Source organism: Schistocerca serialis, chromosome 4 (assembly GCF_023864345.2).
Source record: "Schistocerca serialis cubense isolate TAMUIC-IGC-003099 chromosome 4, iqSchSeri2.2, whole genome shotgun sequence".
Lineage (NCBI taxonomy): Eukaryota > Metazoa > Arthropoda > Insecta > Orthoptera > Acrididae > Schistocerca > Schistocerca serialis.
This window is the reverse complement of record NC_064641.1, coordinates 485257760-485267932: the sequence shown is the minus strand read 5'-3', so window position 1 is coordinate 485267932 and position 10173 is coordinate 485257760.

Sequence of the window (10173 nt, the reverse complement as noted above, 5' to 3'; positions counted from 1 at the left end):
GAGTACGTACGAGTCTTCTGATGTTGCTACTTTCTTGTAGACAACCGTGTCATCTGCAAATAGCCTCACGGAGCTACCGATGTTGTCAACTAAGTCATTTATGTATATTGTAAACAATAAAGGTCCTATCACGCTTCCATGTGGTACTCCCGAAATTACCTCTACATCTGCATATTTTGAACCGTTAAGAATGACATGTTGTGTTCTTTCTTCTAGGAAATCCTGAATCCAATCACAAACCTGGTCCGATATTCCGTAAGCTCGTATTTTTTTCACTAAACGTAAGTGCGGAACCGTATCAAATGCCTTCCTGAAGTCCAGGAATACGGCATCAATCTGCTCGCCAGTGTCTACGGCACTGTGAATTTCTTGGGCAAATAGGGCGAGCTGAGTTTCACATGATCTCTGTTTGCGGAATCCATGTTGGTTATGATGAAGGAGATTTGTATTATCTAAGAACGTCATAATACGAGAACACAAAACATGTTCCATTATTCTACAACAGATTGACGTAAGCGAAATAGGCCTATAATTATTCGCATCTGATTTATGACCCTTCTTGAAAATGGGAACGACCTGCGCTTTCTTCCAGTCGCTAGGTACTTTACGTTCTTCCAGCGATCTACGATAAATTGCTGATAGAAAGGGGGCAAGTTCTTTAGCATAATCACTGTAGAATCTTAAGGGTATCTCGTCTGGTCCGGATGCTTTTCCGCTACTAAGTGATAGCAGTTGTTTTTCAATTCCGATATCGTTTATTTCAATATTTTCCATTTTGGCGTCCGTGCGACGGCTGAAGTCAGGGACCGTGTTACGATTTTCCGCAGTGAAACAGTTTCGGAACACTGAATTCAGTATTTCTGCCTTTCTTCGGTCGTCCTCTGTTTCGGTGCCATCGTGGTCAACGAGTGACTGAATAGGGGATTTAGATCCGCTTACCGATTTTACATATGACCAAAACTTTTTAGGGTTCTTGTTTAGATTGTTTGCCAATGTTTTATGTTCGAATTCGTTGAATGCTTCTCTCATTGCTCTCTTTACGCTCTTTTTCGCTTCGTTCAGCTTTTCCTTATCAGCTATGATTCGACTACTCTTAAACCTATGATGAAGCTTTCTTTGTTCCCGTAGTACCTTTCGTACATGATTGTTATACCACGGTGGATAATACGAGAACACAAAACATGTTCCATTATTCTACAACAGATTGACGTAAGCTTTGGACCTTAGTCGGTACGAACTTATCTAAGGCGTACTGGACGATGTTTCTGAATTTTTTCCATTTTTGTTCCACATCCTCTTCCTCAGAAATGAACGTTTGATGGTGGTCACTCAGATATTCTGCGATTTGTGCCCTATCACTCTTGTTAAGCAAATATATTTTCCTTCCTTTCTTGGCATTTCTTATTACACTTGTAGTCATTGATGCAACCACTGACTTATGATCACTGATACCCTCTTCTACATTCACGGAGTCGAAAAGTTCCGGTCTATTTGTTGCTATGAGGTCTAAAACGTTAGCTTCACGAGTTGGTTCTCTAACTATCTGCTCGAAGTAATTCTCGGACAAGGCAGTCAGGATAATGTCACAAGAGTCTCTGTCCCTGGCTCCAGTTCTGATTGTGTGACTATCCCATTCTATACCTGGTAGATTGAAGTCTCCCCCTATTACAATAGTATGATCACGAAACTTCTTCACGACGTTCTGCAGGTTCTCTCTGAGGCGCTCAACTACTACGGTTGCTGATGCAGGTGGTCTATAGAAGCATCCGACTATCATATCTGACCCACCTTTGATACTTAACTTAACCCAGATTATTTCACATTCGCATTCGCTAATAACTTCACTGGATATTATTGAATTCTTTACTGCTATAAATACTCCTCCACCATTGGCGTTTATCCTATCCTTGCGGTATATATTCCATTCTGTGTCTAGGATTTCGTTACTGTTCACTTCCGGTTTTAACCAACTTTCCGTTCCTAATACTATATGCGCACTATTTCCTTCAATAAGAGGTACTAATTCAGGAACCTTGCCCTGGATACTCCTGCAGTTTACCAATATTACGTTGACTTTTCCTGTTTTTGGTCTCCGAGGACGGACGTTCTTTATCAACGATGATAATGTCCTCTCTGGTAAGCCGTCAGGTATTTTATCGTTTCGCCCAAGGGGGGGTCCCTCTAACCTAAAAAACCCCCGTGTGCACGCCACACGTAGTCTGCTACCCTAGTAGCTGCTTCCGGTGTGTAGTGCACGCCTGACCTGTCTAGGGGGGCCCTACAGTTCTCCACCCAATAACGGAGGTCGATGAATTTGCAACCATTATAGTCGCAGAGTCGTCTGAGCCTCTGGTTTAGACCCTCCACACGGCTCCAAACCAGAGGACCGCGATCGACTCTGGGCACTATGCTGCAGATATTAAGCTCAGCTTGCACTCCGCGTGCGATGCTGGTTGTCTTCACCAAATCAGCCAGCCGCCGGAAGGAACCAAGGATGGCCTCAGAACCCAAGCGGCAGACGTCATTCGTTCCGACATGTGCTACTATCTGCAGCCGGTCACACCCAGTGCGTTCAATAGCTGCCGGAAGGGCCTCCTCCACATTACGGACGAGACCCCCCGGCAAGCACACCGAGTGCACACTGGCATTCTTCCCCGACCTACCCGCTATTTTCCTGAGGGGCTCCATAAACCGCCTAACGTTGGAGCTCCCTATAACTAATAGGCCCGCCCTCTGTGACTGTCGGGACCTTGCCGGAGAATCGGCCACTGGCCCAACAGGCGAGGCATCCTGTGGTGGCTCGGAAACGATGTCATCACCACTAGGAAGCACCCCGTACCTGTTGGAAAGGGGTAAGGCAGCTGCCACGCGGCCAGATCCCACCTTCGCCTTTCGGCCAGGCACGCGCGAGCCCACCACTGTCCGCCATTCACCCTGGAGTGATGGCTGACCGGTAAGATGCTCACTGCCGGAAGACGCAGCGACATCAGGGGTTCCATGTGATTCCAAGGCCACCCAAGTAGGCATAGGTCTCACCACAGTTGCCCCAACGCCACTACGAGCCGACGCCTGCGCCTCCAGCTCGATGAGCCTAACAGACAAAGCCTCCACCTGCCCCCGAAGAGTGGCCAATTCTCCTTGCGTCCGCTCACAACAACCACAGTCCCTACACATGACTATGTTTACCCTACTCTATACGGTGACAAATTCCCAAGATAATCTTCTGATGAGCTACTCTGATAATCAAGAAACACTCACTGAAATACGAGACGCGAAAACTACGCTAGGTTTTCCCAGAAAAACTATTTAAAAGCTAAGCGCAGCAAATAAGTACAAAAACGCTACGTAAAGTTTTATCAAGAACTGTTAGTTACTATGCAGAGCAGATAAACACAAATAGAATCCCTTCCTTAGTGGAAGGTCGTAAACAAAATGCAAAATAAACGCTTTATACAAACAGGACTCGCTGCTGCTGGTGCTCTCGCTCTGGCTGTCACAAGACAACTGCTGATTCAAGTGACTAGTGGCTAACGGCCGCGAAACAAACAAAAGACGGTTTTAGGGCGCTTTCTGTTCTAAACGATCAAGAAAACACTAAAAAATCTAACACGAAAACTACGTAAAGTTTTATCAAGAACTGTTAGTTACTATGCAGAGCAGATAAACACAAATAGAATCCCTTCCTTAGTGGAAGGTCGTAAACAAAATGCAAAATAAACGCTTTATACAAACAGTACTCGCTGCTGCTGGTGCTCTCGCTCTGGCTGTCACAAGACAACTCATTGTTAGGCCACTAACTAACGAGATCTTATCTCGTTAACTGCGTAATACTATTCCTAAAGAAACCACGACGTTTGGTGTTCGTACCCACTTAAAAATAACTACGGCGAGTATCCACATAAACTTAATAACTTAACAAAAGTATTACAGGGTAGACACCAAGGTCTGAAGATGCCCACAAGGGAAGGTCACGGTAGATGTCGCGGAGAATACAGCAAAACTATGTATTTGTCTTGTTACTGACATGAAAGGAAAATTCTTCATCTACATCTACATGTACATGGATAACATCCAAATCACACTTAAGTGCCTGTCATGGGGTTCATCGAACCCCTTCACAATAATTCTCTGTTACTCCAACCTCGAACAGCACGAGGAAAAAATGGACATCTATATCTGTCCGTGCGAACTCTGATTTCCCTTGTTTCATTATGATGATCGTTTCTCCATATGTAGGTGGGCGTCAACAAAATATTTTCGCATTCGGAGGAAAAAGTTAGTGATTGAAATTTCGTGAAAAGATCCGCCGCAAAGAAAAACGCCTTATTTTAATGATTTTCATCCCAAATATTGTATCATGTCCGTGGTACTCTCTCCCTTATTTTGGAACAATACAAAACATACTGCTCTTCTTTGACGTTTGTCGATGTACTACGTTAATCTCTTATGGTAAGGATCCCAGACAGCGCAGCAGTATACCAAAGGAGCACAGATAAGCGTATTGTAGCCAGTCTCTTTAGTAGATCTGTTACATTTTGTAAGTGCTCTGGTAATAAAACGCATTCTTTGGTTTACCTTCCCCACAACATTTTCTGTATGTTATTTCCAATGTAAGCTGCTCGGAATTGTAATTCCTACGTATCTACACTACTGGCCACTAAAAGTGCTACACCAAGAAGAAATGCAGGTGACAAACGGGTACTCATTTCACAAATATATTATACTAGAACAGACATGTGATTACATTTTCACGTAATTTGGGTCCATAGATCCTGAGAAATCAGTACCCAGAACAACCACCTCTGGCCGTAATAACGGCATTGAGTCAAACAGATCTTGGATGGCGTGTACAGGTACAGTTAGACAAACCGCTTCAACACGATACCACAGTTCATCAAGAGTAGTGCTTGGCGTTTTGTGACGAGCCAGTTGCTCGGCCACCATTGATCAGACGTTATCAATTGGTGAGAGATCTGGAGAATGTGCTGGCAAGGGCAGCAGTCGAACATTTTCTGTATCCAGAATGGCCCTTACAGGACCTGCAACATGCGGCCGTGCATTATCCTGCTGAAATGTAGGGTTTCGGAGGGATAGAATGAAGGATTAGAGCCACGGGTCATAACACATCTGAAATGTAACGTCCACTGTTCCAAATACCGTCACTGCGAACAAGATATGACCGAGACATGTAACCAATGGCACCCCATACCATCACGCCGGGTGATACGTCAGTATGACGATGACGAATACACGCTTCAAATGTGCGTTCACCGCGATGTCGCCAAACACGGATGCGACCATCATAATGCTCTAAGCAGAAACAGGATTCATCCGAAAAAATGACGTTTTGCCAGGTTCGTCGTTGAGTACACCATCGCAGGCGCTCCTGCCTGTGATGCAGCGTCAAGGGTAACCGCAGCCATGGTCTCCGAGCTTATAATCCATGCTGCTGCAAACGTCGTCGAACTGTTCGTGCAGATGGTTGTTGCATTGCAAACGTCCCCATCGGTTGACTCAGAATCGAGACGTGGCTGCACGATCCGTTGCAGTTACAGCCATGCGGATAAGATGCCTGTCATCTCGACTGTTAGTGATACGAGGCCGCTGGGATGCAGCACGGCGTTCCGTATTACACTCCTGAACCCACCGGTTCCATATTCTGCTAACAGTCATTGGATCTCGACCAACGCGAGCAGCAATGTAGACCTACGATAAACCGCAATCGCGATAGCCTACAATCCGACCTTTATCAAAGTCGGAAACGTGGTGGTAGGCATTTGTCCTTCTTACAAGAGGCATCACAACAACGTTTCAGCAAGCAACGCCGGTGAGCTGCTGTTTGTGTATGAGGAATCGGTTGGAAACTTTCCTCATGTCAGCACGTTGTAGGTATCGCGACCGGCGCCAACCTTGAGTGAATGCTTTGAAAAGCTAATCATTTGCATATCACAGCATCTTCTTCCTGTCGGTTAAATTTCGAGTCTGTAGCACGTCATGTTCGTGGTGTAGGAATTTTAATGGCCAGTACTGTAGTTAAATCTACGACCTTTAGATTTGACTGACTTATCGTACAACCGAATTTTAATGGATTCTTTTTGGCACTTATTAGGATGACATCACACATTTCATTATTTAGGCTTAATTGCAAAGTTTCGTTCCATAGAGATATCTTTTCTAAATCGTTTTACAATGTCTTTTGATCTTCTGATGAATTTTGGAACAGCTGATGACGTTACAACGGCATCATCTGTAAACAACCTAAGACGGCTGCTCAAATTGTCTCCAAAATCGTTTATATAGATAAGGAACGGCAGAGGGCACATAACACTACTTTGTGGAACGCCAGAAATCACTTTTACTTTTCGATGGTTTACTACGAATTGTGACCTCTCTGACAGTTAATCACGAATTCAGTCACATAACTGAGACGATATTCCACAAGCACACAATTTCACTACAAGCCCCTTGTGTGGTACAGTGTCAAAAGCCTTCTGGAAATCCAGGAATACGGAATCAATTTGAAATTCCTTGTCGATAGCACTCAACACTTCGTGTGAGTAAAGATCTAGTTGAGTTGTTTTCACAAGAACGATATTTCCTAAATCCGTGTTGACTATCAACAGACCGTTCTCTTCGCTGCAATTCATAATGTTCGAACACAAGATATGTTCCAAAACCCTTGGCGTATTGCCGTTAATGATACGGGCCTGTAATTTGTAAAGCCTTAGCTATTATGCTGCAATGATATAGACAGGAGGTGGAGGAAAATGTGTGGCGGTAATCGATTTTCCGTCTCTACTAAATCACTCCGTTTATGTATCGCTCTGCAAGCAACGCCGTGTTCACAATACGTCAGAGAGTTTTTGTTTCGTGTGAGAGTATATCATAATATCTTTGTTTGGTGGAAGAGTGCTTACAGAGTTAGTAAGTGTTTCATGCTGGACAAAGAGAGAGGCAGAAACTGTGAACCTGTTGGCGGAATACTTTGGTATTCAGAAGGTGTACCTACGGAGAAGAGCGTGTAATTTCTGAACAAATAAAGCAAGTTGACAAAAGATGATGCTGTGATAGCAGAGGTCACTACACTTTTAATAGACGAAGAGGTATTAGATGAAGAGGCATCAGATGAACAGGCACCAAGTGAAGGAAATGGTAGTGTGATGGCAGTGACATATGAAGCAATTTCACCAGTGGCGGATTTCCAAGGGTGCAACGGTTCATCTTATCAGCCATCAGCTACAAGGAAAAGAACGAAGTTGTCAGAAGGGTATATGGCTGATATGAATAAGATGTGGACAAAACAATCAAGAGAAAAATATGAGAATGTTGTTACTCTGGCTCTATGTCGTCCTGGATTAGCAATTTACGTGAGACAGCGCCTGAAAATTACAACAGTGTTAGCACGGGAAAGGAAGGTAAAGAGAAACACTGTGTAAAAATACTCTGAAGACAGGCTAAAAGCAACATCATTTGTCAAACTAAAAAAATTTTGCAAGATACGATAAATCACGAATTACGTGATCGCTTTATAGCAAGTAGAATGGAAAACGCAATACTAAATGACTGTACAGTCAGACTTCGCTTAGTGAAAACAAAGAAGATAAATGACCTTCATACGTCAAAGCTCCCAACTTGTGGGGAAAGGAATTTAAAAGTAAGAATATGTCCGACTATCGCAAAATAACTCAAGAAGTTAGCGAGTGGGTCGTTGAAGGTGATGCCGATCAAACAAAGAGTTTATCAGTTTGTGACAGATATCAGTTCTCTTACTGAGGATGAAGTCTGTCACCAGATCAAGTAGATAATGCTGACCAATGAAGATTTGATGAAGGGTTCCGACCCGGAGGGCTCTCGCAGTGAAGGGAAGAAAGCATGTGTTTATTGCGGTTGGATCCATAGCAGGAATCATATACGATGATCTACGAGGAAAAGCTTTTGGTTGACTCAATGAGAGCCAGTAGAGACGACAAACTATACAACTCTACAGATCGCAAACGCGTTGAATTAATCAAGAAGCTGATTCCAACAGACTGCGCAGACATTGTGCAAGCTGCTGACTTTTTCATTCTCGGTCCATAAAAAGATTTTGTGAACTTTATCACACATACACATACATTGTGTCTTCTGAGTATCTCATTAACGTGTAACGTAGAGACCACTTATTACGCTATAACCGTTTGTGTATTCCCAGTTCTCGGCGGCACGATTCTTCAACTTCATCAAACTGACATTTTTTCATTGTGGCTGCACCAAAGACTTTTCTGTTGTATTTCCAACACTCTTGCAGTACCGTTTCGAAGAAATATAAAGGGAAAAGTGTTTCTGCTAGAACTGTGACCAAGCTGCTTTCATCAAATGTGCACAATGTGAAAACTGTCTATGCAGTGACCAGGCTGTTATTCCTGACTTGCGTTTTTTTTTTCTCTGGTGGTGTAGTCAAGAAACTAAACTCTGTTACAAGATGTTATTGACTACTTTCCCAAGACAATAAATTTGTGAAATAAATAATTCATACCAACAGCATCTTCATCGTAACTTTTACGTCTGATATCTCCTGTTCTAAACCACGATAGCAGGTCAAAGTGCCATAGGCAAATTGATACTTTTTTATTTATTCTCTTGTTGGGTAGGCCAGCTAAGTAATACGTTCCGGGGAACGTGGGCTCATGTACGCAGGGACTCCTTATCTATATGTGGGTATTTTTTCAAATAAACCACATTTGATGTGGTCGTTTAAAAGGAATAAGTAGTGTCCCGGCTCGTTACTTTAATTTCCGAAAATAAAGGAGTATTTTTATAAACTCATACGAAACTGAAAGTAAAAAAAAGTGATATAAGCAGAAATAAAAAGAAAGAAAAGAAAGAAAATTTGAGGAATGCTTTGGTATTCACTTTCTAGCTCCCCCTCGGCGATGGTGCTTGAAATACTTTAAAATATCATCAAATATAATAATAATTTGAACGATATTAAAGCCAAATGATCTGCAGACAGTAATCAGGTTTTCGTAAATCATTGGTATAATTCTTACGAGTTTATTTCCAAAAAAGCAGAAGAGGAAGGAAAGGTATGAATTAAAAACAAAAAACATGAATAAGTATTTAGTTGCCTACGAGTAAATAACTGCTGACAGGCTTAATACTACATCGTAATACTGTTGGTATACATGTTTGCAAACTATCCATTTCTGGCAGATGTTGTTGTAGTCGGACGAGCATGTATGTGATGAACTGAGCTGTCCTGGAAACGTGCGTTGTACAGCTACTTTTTTACTAAGCAGAAGACAACCTGTCGTTCTTAAAGGAGACATATCTTCACACGTAAACCTATCTTGCGTGGTATATCAAAGAAATGTTATTCGACCTTTACAGTTCAAAATATACAGGGTTCGCAATTAGTACTACAGGCTTCTAGGATCTCTAGGAGGGATTTTGCAACCTACGCGAATTTTTGGGAAGGAACCTATGTCTAGAAATGTATCGTTTTCATACAAAATAAATTTGAAGTTCGCGTCACTTTTCATTCTTCCGCTTCACTGTACGGTATATAATGGTAGAATATGCAACGTGCTCCTAGTGACTGCAGCCTCGATTCGAAACCAAGTCTTAAGTGACCCATGTGGCATCGCCTCACAGTGGATTTACTTCAAGCGGTGACGACCCTAGACGTCTTGTGATGGCAGACGCGTCGTCCATGTGACAGAGTGGCCCTCAGGTGTCTGCCTTCCGGTGTCTTCACGGCACGCGCAAGGCAGAGTCAACGAGCTCCGACTCGGGTGCTCTGCAGGACCTGGCAAACCTGGCGCCCAGCTGTCTCGCATGGCAGTCTATTACAGTGTACACCTCTGTAGATCTGTAATGTTTACTTAGCACCAAGCGAAAAACCGATACTGCGTTTAGTATTGTGGAGTAGTTTAGCTGAAGTTTTACAAAATAGTTTTATGACTCAAAATGAAGAAATACTTGTGTGAAATTTAATGTAAGTTACTGTTCACCCACCTTCTTGCTGTTCACCTACCTTGAAGATATCTTCCTTTTTAAATTCTTTTCTACATTCAACATACTACGAGCCCAGTAATTTCTTTGTTGCCTGATATATGACATAAATATTTTTATCCTACAAAATATATGAATTTTATACACTTAAATTATTCATCCTACCCCCATGAACCATGG